We start from the raw sequence: 15,054 nt of genomic DNA, 5'->3' as shown, positions 1-15,054 counted from the left end.
CCATGACATATCTCCAGAGTTTGGCTCTATAGAAAAGTTATGGCAGGGAGCTGTAGCTGCTTGTTGCTTTGTGTTCCACAGTAAACATGCCCGAAACTGGAATTAGCTGCCTGCAGAATAACCCCTCGATACATGTCCAAAGCCCTTTTTCTCCTCTCAAGATCATGCACATAGCTACTGTAAAAAAATCTAGACCTTGTAGCAAGTCTTTAATATGGACAAGTTGGAGCCTCTACTAATTTGAGTGGTTTCTTCCATTCTAAAGGGATGTTAATCGACACAACTGACATCTAATATTTCCCTACAGAAATGCTGCAGTGTCAGGATCCAGTTACATTAGCTGATCCCAGAGGATGGCCTAAATGAATCACAAGTCCGTGGACAGCTAGAGCAACCTCCAAATGCTCAACTCACCCTAGGGAACTGCTCTATGATGTTTCTTCTGTATTTTAGTATTCGTGATGCTCCTAGAGAAGCAGTGCCATAAATAGCCAGCCCATAAAGATGCCCATACTTAATTGTCCCCTTCCAATACCATACATTCTTCACTTGACTGGCTGGGCATTTTACTTCCTCATTCTCACCCCAGCTGAAAAATTACAGCTGCTTTGCTTTGCTGAGACACGCACTGCAAAGCCCAGAGCTCCTGGAGCCAGGCGCCCAAGCATCGCCAGGCAGGCGGCCACTCACCCAGCACTGTGGGTTACACTCTGTGCAAAAGCACGTGAGGAGGCACTGAAGGAAGCCCTTCACTGGGCCACGCTGCTGACCCAGCCCTTATTCATGGCAAGGGCTAGCACAGCTTCCTTCAGAGCCACAGGTTTGAAGGCAGTTTTCACTGCTCCATCTTGCTGGATTACAAAGAGCAGCAAAGACTATTTGGGGAAGGGTGAAGGGAAAAAAAAAAAAAAGAAAAAAAAAAGATTCTAGAGGCATGAGGAAAACTTCTCATCAGTAAAAGACATTTTATGTAGTGCCTGTGGCAGCACACATGGCATGTTATTTACTGCTCCTGCTCCGTGGACATATTATACTGCTGGTTCAGGCACCAGAGTGCAACTTATCACCTGGTGGCTCACAGCAGCCTACAGGAAGGATGACAGTGGCAACTCATGACATTTGTTTAGTATTCTGGTGACAGGTCTGCAGTAGCTACAATTAAAGACCTTAGGATTTGTTGTCAACAGCACATTTGTGCTGTGGAGCCAGTAGTTATTTGTACGCAGAGGTGTGCTAACTTGAAATGAAGAAGGGGAAAAACTGTTACAGTCATATTTCACTCTTTAGATGCAGAATTAGTTAAGAAAAATACATCTGAAGAAGTTTTCTGGCAGAAAACGCTCATTTGAGGCAAACAGAGCAAGCCAGGTGATGTGCTGGGCACATCACTTGTAGCACTGAGCAGCAGGGAAAAAACCCAGGGGCTGGCGCTGGGCAGCCAGATCGGTGCTTGTCCATGCACCACTCCAACCCTCCTAATATGGCCTCCCTCCTTCCTCAATGCCTCTCCCAAAGAAAAGGAAAAATGAGTATTTTTGATTTTTGGTCTGAACACAGACAAAAGTACATTTTAACCAAAATTTCCAATTACACACAAGAGAAATTATGAATCTTCCACAGTTCTTTTCAGAAGGACTCAGCTCCTGGCTCAGAGAGGAAGATAACATTCGTTAAAAAGTGAATGGAGGCAGAAGCAGTGTAAGCAGGGTGGTGGGAGAAGGAGCAGAAGCCAAAAAGGAGAGAAGACCATGCTTCAGAAACCATCTTCACCAAAGCAGAGCAGAATGAGAAGCTCAGTGTTTGTCACACTAAATTGAAGACTTCTACAATCCTCTGCGCAACAGGCACAGAAACGAAGTAGATGGGAAAGGTTCCTGCTTAGTCCAATTACTACAGACTTCACAGCATTAGTCAAATTAGAACCAGAAGAGTTGTCTGGCCCATTCCTTTGGGGCCACTGCTGCATTGTTCCCCTTGTGAATGCTATTTCCCAGCACTTTGTCCAGCCCAGTTTTAAATTACCCAAGTGATGGCACTTCCACAGCTCCCCAAAGACACTGTGCCACAATGTAATTTATCTCAGAGGTTTTAGACGTCTTCCTTACATTTAGGATGAAATTAAGGAAATTTATGCCGCTAGTTCTCATTATCATGTCCTTGGAGCACTCTCAACCACTCTCCTCCCTGCCTGAGATTTACATGCTTCAAATACTTGTAAATAGCTGTTCTCCTCCACAGTTATTCTTTGGCCGCAGCACACAAATTTATTTTAATCTTTATAAATTAGCCCAGGCAGTCCTTTCATATATATCTTGTTCTGCTTCTGGTTCCTTTGAGATGGTCAGCAGCAACCTAATATCTGGGAGTGCCTGCTCCCACCAAAGCCAGCAGCAGATCATCTGCTGGTTTCCAAAACAACAGGTTTTCAAGAGGAGCTAGACTGTTCTGAAGCTTAAATCTAGAGTGATGCATACAAGCTGCCTTCCTTGTCCACCTTTGAGGGTCTCACCATCTCCTGCACACCCGGTGCTTGCATGAGGACTGCTGTGCCGGCTGGCACACAAAGGAGGGCAGTGACATTTCCAGAGTTTCAACCCAAAAGTCAGGTCTCCAGCTGAGAGGAATGAAATGCACTGTAACACTCACTGCCTCTGCAGATCTGATCGCAGCAGGGGACGTGAAAAATACACTGATATGGGTTATCCTCAAAATACCTCCCACTTCACTAGGAAGGTGCCAAAACCTGTAAATTCATCCATTTGAATGCACTTCTCAAGTAGGATTTCACACAGCACCCTCAGCTTTTACTGATGCGTATCTTTTATTGACAATTTAGATATCTTAATCCTTCAGTATTTTTTTTTTCAGCTGTTAATTCTGCATCTGCTTAAAAAAAAAAAATGAAACACCCATAACCTCACATCTAGTATGATTAATTCATTCTTTTCAAGTCCAGCCTGTTTACTGCTCTTTATTCATTTACGCACTAGCTGTTTACAGATTCTCTTTTAATATTAGCTCTGTTATTTGCTAGAGACTCAAGTCATATTTACCATATGGTAATTGCAGAGATCACATGGACAACAAACAGTGGAAGCTGAGCTGTTACAGCAATTACAGTAAGTGGCAGCAGTCTCCAAGCTATCTGCTGCCCCACCTTCATTCCCTCTCACCCTCTGCTGTTTTTCCTTACAGGCTGTACAAACCCACATGCCATTCTGATCTCCATAGCACAGAGATTTGTTCTTTGCTATGGCATTACTGCACAGGTTTATTCACCTTTTGGTCTGCATTTCACCTGCTGGTCTGCCCTGCCTGGCTGTCTCCAGCCCCACTCTGTTCTGTCAAGGGTAGACAACTGAATTGCAGCCTAGATCTGGTCACTCTATATATCTGCTTTTTCTCTTCTACTTCTGCAACAGAACTACCTTCCTCCTCTGCCCCAAACTGGATCACAGCATGCCACATCTCAGAAATCTCCTGAGAGAATCCCAAAAGACCAGATTTTACAGTGTAGTTATAAGTCTAATGGAGCATCTCTTTAAACCTATTTGGACACTTCGACCTCACTGAATTAATGAGTTTTCCACTTGCCACCTAGACGTGATTTAACATTTCCACAGAAAGTCAAACAGATTACTACAAGAGGCCACTGCTGTTTTCTCCAAAGAAATCCATGAGTTTTTTTTCATTTGGTTCCTGACAAGAGCATTGGCCAGATCCCACATTTGAAAGGTATAGAGCTAAGCCATGTATGTAGCTTGATTCTTCCAGAAGATTCCAAAAATCTCAAGATTTCTTACATGTATGCTGTCATAAAGGTGATACAATATAGATGTCATGATGGGGGCATAAAACAAAGCACCTTGTCTGACACAGATGATCCCTCCCTCACCATTTCAAACATACTGGTAGTGACAAGACCCTAATATAGCACTCAAGTCTGAACTGAGATATTAACGAGGAACACGCAGTAACTTGGATGCACGACAATGTCTATCAGAAGAATTTCCTAGCACAGTACATTACAGTTGTAGTGTTGTTCTTCTCCGAAGTGGGAGAAGTACCACTTTCACTGTATTCAGAGCAGTACTTTGGCCAGCTTCCTTCCCAATGGTCCCCTTTCGTGCAAAGTCACCTCACTGTTGTGCAATGTAAGCGCTGTCTTTCTATTCCTGTCAACTTATATACAGTTAGATGAAGGCTGGTAAGACAGAAGAGAGAGAGGGTCCTTGGGCCAGTTCTTCTCTGGTACAAGTCAGCATAGTTCCCACGAATCCAAGAAGAGTTGCCAGAGTTCTGGCAGCACTGCATACAGCACAATCCCCCAACAGGAAAGCTTAATCTACTTCCTCTCTGCAACTCACTCACATCACACCCAGCAGTTGGAGGGACCTTCCTGCTTTCTCCATAACAAACATTCTTCTCACCAACCCCCTGGTTCCTGCCTTCCCCCTGTGCTGGCCCCAGGTTTGCTACAACTAGTCCTGCCAATAGGAGCAGCTGAGTCATGATTGATGACCACATCAGCCAAAGGCACTGAAAGGAGAGAAGGGAAAGAGAAAAACCTCTTTCCACAGCCCCAAGTCTCAGCAAAGAAGGTATCTTCTCCAATATGTGTTCAGAGTCACTTTGGATCAACTTCTTGAAGCACTTCATCCTGAAAGTGCAATGACAGGGGTCACTAGTGCTAGTGACTTGCTAGTGCTTGAACAGCACATTCAGCACACACAGCCTCCCACTGCATGGGCCATTTAAGCCACTGGGGCAGAGAGGTCAGCCTCAGCCTTGCCACCAAGGAGCACAGCCTTTTCTATTGTTACCACCCTTCCATCCATTTCTGTAGAGAGAAGATTAGAACAGAGATGTGCTCTAGTTGCTTTTGAAGTCCAAATCTCTTCTAAGACAAGGTTAAGGCAAGAAAATGGCAGGGTACCTCACTTACTGGGAGTACGTGTGGAGAACTAGCTTGAACAACAGCTAAGGCAAAAATTAGCAGCCTGCATTTTCCCATTACTCCACACACAGCCCGTCCCCTGACCCCTCAAGGCCAGAAAGCCTCTCCTGCTCATCACACTTCCCCAGCAGCATCCTGAACCCAGCTGTCCCTGTAGTCACTGATGACAGCCTCTCCAGAAAATAAAGACAGTCACTCTTAAAGCCAAGCAAAGACTCGAAATGGATCTATTTTGCTGAGAGAGCAAAATGAGCAGACAATGAATAAATATAGTTTTCCAATGAATTTGAGCCCTGTATCCCAACAGGATCCCCACTCTTCAGTAATTCATCCTCTGCCTGTTGTCTTCATTCTCCACTGTCCACGTAGGTGCACGTGGGATATTTCATGCCCCCTCCTCTGAACCTATAAATACCCAGCACCCAGCCAAGCAAGAAGCAGCCCATTTCAACTTCAGTACTATAAGATTGGCAGCACTTATTAAACTGTTCCACTGCTTCATCACACCCAGTGTTACGAGGCATAACCCTAGTCTCAATTTAAGAACATCAAGTTTCAGCTTCCAGTCACAGGAGTTGTCCCTCCTTTATCCCTTCAAACAAAAGATCAACATAAAAGCATTGGCTCCCATGTAGGTATGTGAAAATTATAATCATGTCACCTCTTCAGGCTCTCAGCAGCAATAAGTACAGGAAGTTCCCAGAGTCCTGCATGACCAACCACATTTCTTAGCTGTCATTGCACCCATGCCTCTTCCTCAGTATCTCTTGGAAAATGAGCTTTGGCTAGAAGGACAGCGAAGCAGGCCAAAAGAAGCCCCAGGGTAACACCAGAGAGCTCCCCAGACTCAGTGGTGTTTTACATAGCAAGCACTGAATACTTATTACGATGAGCACTTGTGCAATCTGTGGAATTCATAAATAAATTGAGAAGTACTGGAAGGCTCAAAGGAAAACTAGATATGCATGCAAATACTCAAAATATCCATAGGTTCACCAGGTGGGATGCAACTGTCCTGCTCCACAACACATTCCAACTACTTGCTTACTTGTTTTCATGAAACTTACTAATGTGCACATACAGCACAAGCTGGAAAGGCCCTTCTTAACTGAGTGTCTGTGTCCTAACTGGCCCAAATGACCTCTTCAGCCCAGCAGCCAAATCCCTATAGACCCATGAGACAGACAAAAGGCTACACACAGGATAAATGGAGGATTGGATGTGTGAGGGATGCTGTTAGAAGCCTGGGGAAGGCACGGAGTTGTTGTGTGATGTGGATGCCCCATCCCTGGAGGAGTTCAAGGCCAGGCACTCTGATCTAGTGCGAAGTGTCCACGCCCATAGCAAGGTGGCCTTTAAGGTCCCTTCCAACCCAAACCACTTTCGATTCTGCGAGCTGGGACAACGACTGGAGTATCATGAATAATTCCATATACTTAAGTAGGAAAAGCAGAGGGAAAGGGCCAGAGCTGAGGGAAAAAGAGGTGGCTGTGACTCACTGGGATGTATGAGGCAGCAAGGAGAAGATCTAGGCAACCAACAAGCAGGCTGGCAGCCATTTGGCTGACAGAAGTGCACCAAGTGCAGCCGAGCATCTTCTCACCTTCAGTCTCCTGGAGTGATTCCCCAGAGAGGAGGCAGCTCTGTCATGCTCTGAAGGTGAAGCTGTGCCTTCTGCCTGGTATATGACCACATTGCAGCCAATGGGTAAAACTGCCTACCTACTTAAAAGCAAACCCCAACGCTGCCAGAAGGGACAGGCTTATTTTTAGCTGGGACAGCAGCAGGGTCACTGCTGGTGCTGCATTTCCCCATGGAAGCCAGGGTTTCATGAAGTGCGCTGTGTGCGCAGGGTCACTGCAGGGGAAACATCTGTCAGGTCAGGTTTGGGGAGATAGATTATTTAAGTTAGGGAAGAGGAAACATTTACTAGAAGAAGTGAACCTGAAACTACTCTGTAAGGTTAAAATGGAAGCAGAAAAATGATGCTTGAAGAGTCAGAGCAGGTGGTAATTTAAGTGAGGGCAACTTCTCCTGCACCCTTTTCCCAGGTGCTCAGGCAGAAGAATTCTCCGTCACATCTAACACCAGATGCATTCCCTATGCTTACCTCGTACACTACACATTCTGAAAGGCCCGTTCCTGTTTGAGACATGCAGCAGCATGCCATTATTCCTCATCGGGATCCTTCACAAATGAAAAGCTCATGCAGAGAGATCCAGCTTGCACTGTACCTTCAAGACAGCAACACTGGGACCTCCATCTCACTCCGGTCCTTTGGTCCACATACCAGGCCCCTCAGTTAGCTCCTAGGCAGGCAGCTCCCCCGTGGCTCTCAGGGCATACTGTCTAATCAATCACAGCACATTCCATGAGCACAGAGCAGCAGATAACCAGCCCACTCTGCCTCACGAGGAGGAGGGGCGAGTCTTTCCCCACAAGTGGGTTTCGTGGGTGCAAGCCTCATAAAACAAGCGGTGCTGCTTACATTTGTACTGCCAGGGAATACAGTCTGGAGGCTTCAACGTGGTGAGATTGTTGCTGATGAAGTGCTGAGCACCAGTGCAAAGCTTTCAGAAGACTTGAAAGAATTGAGAGCAGAGGGGAAGTTATTATTTTGTTCTCTTCTTGAAGAGGTCCATTTGGCATGTTGCATCTGAGAAATAGCTTGGCCTGCACTCCTTGTATTTGATGTTATTTTTCAATCTAGATCAACCCCTGTACATGTTCTTGGGAAGATTTTATATTAAAAATTCCTTTGTCTTTTTCTTTTTTTTTCCCTGTGTCTCTTAATAGCTTATCAAGTACTTTGCAGATCCCATCACTCTTAGGTTCTGTGCAACTGATTTGCATTCAGGACTATCCATCTCATCAAGAGTAGGCTTCAAGGCTGAACCCACTCCAAGCCTTTACTGCTTCAGGCAATACAGACAGCAGCTTTACAGGTGGAAGCAGGGCTTCTTTAGCCAAGCTGAACATTCTCCATGTCCAGTCTGCTGCCCCTATCTGCACTATTTCTTGCCTTTTTGTTGGCCTAACAGTCTGCATGGCTATGCCATGAATAATGACCAGGAACTGATCAGGCAGTAAAGGAAACTGAATGCAACACCTGCTCACACACTGCTGTGCCCGTTGCCTGTAGGGGATAGAACAGGAGCAAGAACAAGCAGATGGGAAGGCTGTAGAAGTCAAGATAAAAATGACAAACGGCAGGGGCATCAGCTGTACAGGCAGGGACAGGTCTTCCCCTTCAGTATCTCCTGGACCACTTATCAGGTTTGTCTTGCTACATAAAGGCCTTCCATATACATCTTTTTCAGCCAACATGCACATCCAAGGTTCACCACATAAACTCAATCAAAATCATGAAAGATGATGGAAGTGAACTTTCAACTCAGCATAAAATATTACTTCTCACCTAGGAACAGACACATCAAGGTGGAAAACCAAGACACCTAGGCCTTAGGACCTCTCAAACAAATGCTCCTGATAGCAAACTGCAGAGAGGGAAGGACAATAGCTTCTCCACACAGAACATCACCACTTGGGCAATGCCTGTGGGCATAGGGAGCTGTGGCAGGGGGCACCCAGAGCCCAGGTGTAGGTTTCACAGCCTGCCTAGAACCTGGCAACAGATTCCCTGCTATCACTTTTCCCCTCAAGGGAAGCGAGGGCACATCCAGACAGCAGAACCAGATGCGGACACATGCTAGTCCTGGTGTTGCCCCTACTCTGGCCCTGGGAAGTAAGCTTGCTTCCACCAGTGCGCCAGCATACAAACACACTGGCACCCCGCATCGTCAGCACCAGAGGCCCACGTTCACTCCTGCACGTGTCACTTTCAACACAACCTCACCTGTGAGATCTAAGAAGTTCCCTCTCACACATACATCCTGCACCGCTACCATCTCTTTTGATTAAAACCTTCTTCTCTGCTGCTGGATACTGCTGCTGTTTACTTTGAGACAGCCTCCAAGTACCAGGCTAGGAGGGGGCGATGATGAAAGCAGCGGCAATGCAGTCTTGTATGCTATAGTTTCTAAAGCTCTTTGACACGTCCCTGGTTGCAAAACATGCCCAGCAGCACAGGATATTTAGTATTTCTGATTGCTCTTGACCTGGCTGTCTCTGCTGCTGTCCTGAGTTAGGAGGCTTAGGTAAAAAGACAGCAGAGTATGCGAAAGAAGCAAATAGAGCAAGTCCAGCTTTGCAGCCCTGAAATAATCTGCTAGTGGAAGAAAACGCTGAATGGAAACAGAGGCTTCTTCCTAAATCTGAGTGCTCTGGAAAAGCTCCCTGTTTTATTATGATGGAAAATCCTCGTTGGAGTGTTTAGTTAGAAAACAAGCTATCATAAAGGAAATGTTAAAAGCCCTAAGCTCCCCTCTCTGCCATGATGTCAACTGTCAGGGACATCAGTGACAGCTCAGCTGTATGATCAAAGGCTCCAGCAAGCGGATTTAGAGACAGAATTGCCAGAAAATTGAGATTCGAAGGAGCCCAGGGCTGCGATGGTCACCTGTTTATAAATGCTTCTTATGGATGAACTAATTACTCTATGATGCTGTATCATAGGGCAACACTACCTGGATCTCTTCATTGCATCACTGGAAGATGGGAATGGAGGTGGTGGTACTTTCAGCCTAGCCTAACATATCACTGCTGCTTGATGCCTTGTTATTTCTGCAAAATCATGAGTTTGGGAGGTCATCATGCTCAGCTTTGTGCATATATGTGTTGATTACCACCCAGAGCTTCCCGTTTCAAGCATTAAGACAAAGAAAACAGAGGGGAAGGAAGGAAGCCAGCTCCCACCTATGCCTCACCTCTTCAGCCTCTTCACACTGCTGCAGGCTCGTGGTGGTTCCCAGACTCCATCCTGGAGGTACTTAGGGACAACAAGCTCACCTACTTCTGCAAACCCCATGTCACTGGCCTCAGCAAACGTCAGACCACGAACTCAGCTGCACAGAGCGCTTTAGATGTGCCCCAAGAACAGCTTGGGATCTTGTGTGTCTCTTAGTGCACAGAGCTCCTCAGGACAGAGCGTAACTTTTATTAGACATCTGTGCAGCACACAGAAACATGGGCTCCCAACTGGGCTGATGCCTCTAGGAGTTACTGTTATCAAACATTAAACAAATAATAGTGCCAATCTGTGCCACAACACTTAAGCAGGGTCAGTGATGGCAGACAGGGTATCACAGCCATCAATTTCCTGGCTACAGAGATTCTTTTTCCATATCAAGATATTTTTTGTCTGTGTAATCTAATTTCCTTGTTTGATTTTTTTTTTTTTTTAAATACAGAATTAGATATTACTGCCTGATTTAAAAAAAAAAAAAATTTAAAAAAGGTACCTGGCAGACAACCAAAGCCATCTTTTTAACAGTTGAAGCACATGAAAGGCATCAGAAACACAACAACAGCGAAGAACAAGGAACTATTTGTCAACAGTTTGGTCATTGGGGAAGCTTAGGGGAGGAGAGGGATGCTGTTTGTTTAAAACAAGCAAACAAAACTCTGACAGACAGGCCATTTATCTGTACAGTACTTTAAGGTATTGTGGAGAGAATACATCTTAACTTGGTCACTATCAGAAAATGCTGACACACTCAGTTATGGCTCTCCCCATCCCTGAGAATGGATGATACTATGGCAGAAGGGACCCTCTGAGACCAAGGGAAGTGCTGGGTCAGGTGTGATGCGGCATTAGGTCAGCACAGGCTTCAGCAATGCCCTCTGCAGCCCTATACAGAGTGCAGAACTATTCCTGGTGATGGGAAGGGCTGTCCCCATCTGGCTGCCACACCTGGAATCCCTGCTGGAATCCCACAGCTGGCCCCTCTGGTGGTGGTTTGCTGAGGAAGGAGCAACTTCTCTGCAAGGGATGTGTGCTGTGGGATGGCTCCACATCTGCCTCCCCTTTCACATTCTGTCATCCACTAATAGTAGCAAACTTTTCCTCACCAATATAGGCTGGAAAATACCATTAGCTACTTTGTACAAACGAGCCCTGGGGAAAGGGCGGGGGGAGGGCAGGACACCCGGTGCCCAGCAGCGTGCCAGAGTCTTGCCACAGAGGCCTGGAGCCCACCTGCACTTCCACTGTGCCCACACAGGACTCCGCAGCAGCAATATCACAATATCATACCTTCCACGTTCTGGAACCACTGGTTTACCAGAATAGAAGTCGTATTTGGCTTGGGGAAAAAAAACAAGCAACTCAACTGCACCTATTACCTAGGGCTATGCACATCCATTCCTCCTGCCCCCACCCCAGCTGGCGTTGCACCCCTCTGTTCACAGGAGGGTGGTTCAGGAGGCCGCCATCACACTGAGCACCAGCAGCACCAAGGGCCCCCGCATTCCTCCTGCTCTGCCCCAGTCAGCCCTTGGCAGCAGCAGGACAATTTTCAACATCGCTACTCCCGCTCAGGAAACAAGTCTCGTTCCAGCTGACCACAGAAGCACCAAACGCAAATCACTTCCCTAGCTAAACCATCATCAGGGCACACAGCTGCCTGCAATGGCAGTGGATGGAGCAGTACCGGGCACTCCCTAGGAATGTCTGCCCATGTGGGAGCGATGGCTCTTCCTGCTGCACCAACGCAGAGTGCTTTCAAGGCCCATGTGTCCCAGCAGCTTCTGCCATTCTACCAGGGAGAGCGGGTGAGCACTGTGGGCAGGATGGGGCTGCCAGCTGGGATCTCCATTCTCCAGCTCCGCTTTCTCCAGAGATACGCAACAACTCAAGTAAAATCACCCTCTTGCTCTATGAAGTAATGTGAGAAATTATTATACATATATGCACATAGAGAGGAGGATGCATATATGGTACACACGTTCTTCCAGTGTCTCCCCTTGGATTTGAAGTATATTTCTCAGGTAAAGTCCCCAAAATGAGCTCAGGAATGCATGAAGGAGCCAAGAAAGCCAACTACTTCTCTACATTTCCACTTGAGAGAGAAGGAAAATGGCTATATACTAGCATTTTAATATAATTAAAACCAAAACCACTTGCAATGGTTTCACCTCCCACTTAGGGCAATACTTTAGACACAGGTGAGTACAATAAAGCTTAAAGAGAGGCTGGGCAGGAGAAAGAGCAAGAAATCACCCGCCATCCAGGCCAGTTTGCGTGCATATGCGTGTGCGAGCCGGGGGCTGCGGGAGCCCCGCAGGCGGCCCCGTGCCCTATTTAGGGCAGCGCCTGGCGCAGCAGCTATATTTGACACCGGGGGTAAACAAGCGGCACCGGCGGACAGAGCGCGACAGCTGCCCGGGACGGCAGCCCTGGTGCTCCCGGTGTACGGCAGAGATGGCCCAGTACCCCACCCCGGCAGAAATAATAATAACAACAACAATAATAATAATAATAATAATAAAGAAGGGAAGGAATGAAAACGAGGACAAAAAAAATCCAAAGGAAATAAATTTATAGCACTGCATGAGAGGCGCAGCTCCAGGCAGAGCCCCCCCACCCGGCTGCCGGCATCCCTGCGGGCCGTGCCGCGGCACCTCCGGGAAGGATCCCGGCCGCGGCTCCCGCTGTGCCCCGCCGCTCCCCGGCTCCCCCGGCACGAAGGCTGCAGCGGCCGCCGCGGGCACGGCTCTCCCCCACCCCGCACATGCGGCGCCGCCGCCCCCCCACCCCCGCAGGGAGCCCGCAGAGGGTCTCCGAGCCCCCACCCCGACGTCCGCACGGACCCTTCGGCGGCGGGGCGCTTGGCCGCCAGCCTCCCCTTCCCCGGGGAGCATCGCTTACTTACCCCTTCTGGCGGCTTTCCTGAGTTTTTGGGAGGTGGGGGGGCTCCACTGGGATAAATCCTTCCGGTTCCTAACGGAGCTCACTGCATCTCGTGGGTACCACCGCCGTGCGTGTGTGCGGGGCTGCTCCTCCGCATGTCAGTCCAAGTTGCCGTGCTCGCTACGGAACCTGGGCTCTCTTGTGCAGCTGTCAGGGTGAGCGGGGAGGTGCATCTGGAAAAGGGGTGGGGGGACGGGAAACGTCGGTAAATCCACCAGCCTCGGTCTTCAGCTCCGGGCACGGCGAGGGAAGGGGGAGGAGGATGGAGATGGACGGGGGTCGACGAGGGAGGAGAGAAAATGGGCTGTACCCCAGATGGCAACGAACGTGCCGGGCTTCCCCAGCGCGTCCAGGCTCCCCGCACCGCGCAGCAGAGCAGCGCTCAGCCCGATTGCCGCGAGACGCCGGGGTTTGCACAACTGCAGCAAGAAGCCAAATCAAAAAGCCAATCTGCGAGCCTCCGAACTCCACGTCACCCTATCAGCTGGGAGCGAGAGCTGCAACAGAATTACAAGCCGTGCATGTTTATTCTCCTGAACCTGGGGGGGGGGGGGGGGGGATTTTCGGATTGTTTGAAGGGAGCCACAATGAAACCAGAGCAAACCCTTCACAAAACAAACAGAGGCAGAGCAGCTGTCTTGCATGTAATGCACGCACACGGACCTCTGCTCTCTCTGTGGGTTATAGATGGATGGGAATGTGCACTCACCCTCTGAGCGTACTGACTTGACTTTGTGCATCTCAAGCAGGGGAGGGGAGGCACGCGGTGGCAAAACCTCACAGCAGAAGCTATTGATTACAGATCTGAAATGTAAGGGATCTGCCACGGATTAAATATAGGCGATGTAATTACACAGGCAGCCTTAGTCCTGGTAATCACCCGAAGCCACATGCTTTGGTTTGTGCTTGCAGAAAGCACCCAATCATTTTTTTTTCAACCAAAGTCAAATAGCAACTTGTGAGACAGCAAGTCATTCCAAGGCAAAAATACACGTTGCCTCCGAAGTTGCTATTTGACTTGGGCAGGAGATGGCCAGGGGCTGGTTTCCATGACCATGGAGCAGGACTGCAGCTCTGTCTCACACAACACACACAGTGACCTTTGCACATGGGTTTGTCTCCTGTTGCCATCCCCTCTATTTTTGTCTTTTGCTACCACAGTCACGAGTTTCCAGCCGCTATACCTACTGCTGTGGCTTTTCACTAATGTAAAGAACCACAAAAGGTGCTGTAAGGCAACGTTTTCTGGCACAGCTGCATACCAGGGATGGGCGATTCCATCCCTCAAGGACGAGCCAGCAGGTCACAGCCTCCCTGAACACCAGCTGCTCCATCATTGTGATTGACCATAGTGCAGCCCTGATCCCACCACGATAGGATGGAAGGATCCAGAAACCTGCAGGAGCAGTTAGTTATGGTCTGGACCCTGCTGTCGTTAATTAGAAACAGAGGAGCAGCTGGAGGAGGATTCAATCACTGCCAGGTGTGGTGCTCCTGCAAGAGGCAGGAGCAGAGAACAGCCCACGGGGCCCAGCCTCAGCCCTGAATCACCCTAAACCCCACCTGCTTCTCCTTTTGTCTCCCATTAACTCAAAAAAGACAGACCAGGTGGAGGACATGGGGACACACCAGTCAGAGAACAAGCTGAGCTCTAGGTGGGCCAACATGCCAAAGGTGGGGATGCCAGCCTAAGAGCATCAATCTCTCAGTGCTCTCCAACGCTTAGCGAGGGACAAGGTTCCTGCTGGCATGGGGGAAGCTCTCTGACACAGGACTCATCATCAGGTGACCCCAAGCAAGTGCAAGAGGCATCAAGGAGTGGGGGTACAAATGGCACATCAGTGGGTGCACACCCTCATGCAGTGCACAGGATGGCAGCTGACAGGAACTTCAGGCAGACAGAACTCTATTGGAGGCAGGCATTTCATTTCACACCAGTTCCTCAGCCCAGTACACAAAATCACATATAATACGTTTAAGAGACACTCTTGGGCATCTCCCTCTTTCCTTCTGTTCCATATAGACTTGGTCTTACATTGCTCAGTTCAGGTAGAAAATGTTCATAACAACAAGGAGCAAGGAGTATGTGAAAGTTTTTGTCTCCTTGGTATTGGAGGTGTGTTTGCAAAGTACTAACTTGGAGTGAAAGCATACAAACACTTCATTTGTTAACACTAATAATGCTAAATCTCTCTTGTTTATGTTATCTTTAGCAAATCACAGAAATTTCAAACTACCAGACTGCTTGCTACTGACCCACTAAGCAAACCTGGATCTCAATTTTAAT

The 15,054-nt window shown here is 48.1% G+C and overlaps 1 protein-coding gene across 1 annotated transcript in view; it reads right to left on the bottom strand.

Annotated features, from left to right (window-relative positions):
• Positions 1-13,194, bottom strand: part of SLC8A3 (solute carrier family 8 member A3) — a 101,193-nt gene extending 87,999 nt beyond the window's left edge. The window contains 1 exon segment of the mRNA XM_085224936.1: positions 12,730-13,194. The gene's annotated coding sequence lies outside the window, so the exon portion shown is untranslated.
• Positions 13,195-15,054: the final 1,860 nt, after the last annotated feature.

The sequence above is a fragment of the Meleagris gallopavo genome, chromosome 5, assembly GCF_905368555.1.
Source record: "Meleagris gallopavo chromosome 5, MGAL_WU_HG_1.1, whole genome shotgun sequence".
Lineage (NCBI taxonomy): Eukaryota > Metazoa > Chordata > Aves > Galliformes > Phasianidae > Meleagris > Meleagris gallopavo.
Note: the sequence above shows the minus strand (reverse complement) of the source record. Positions and strands in the feature narration are given on the sequence as shown.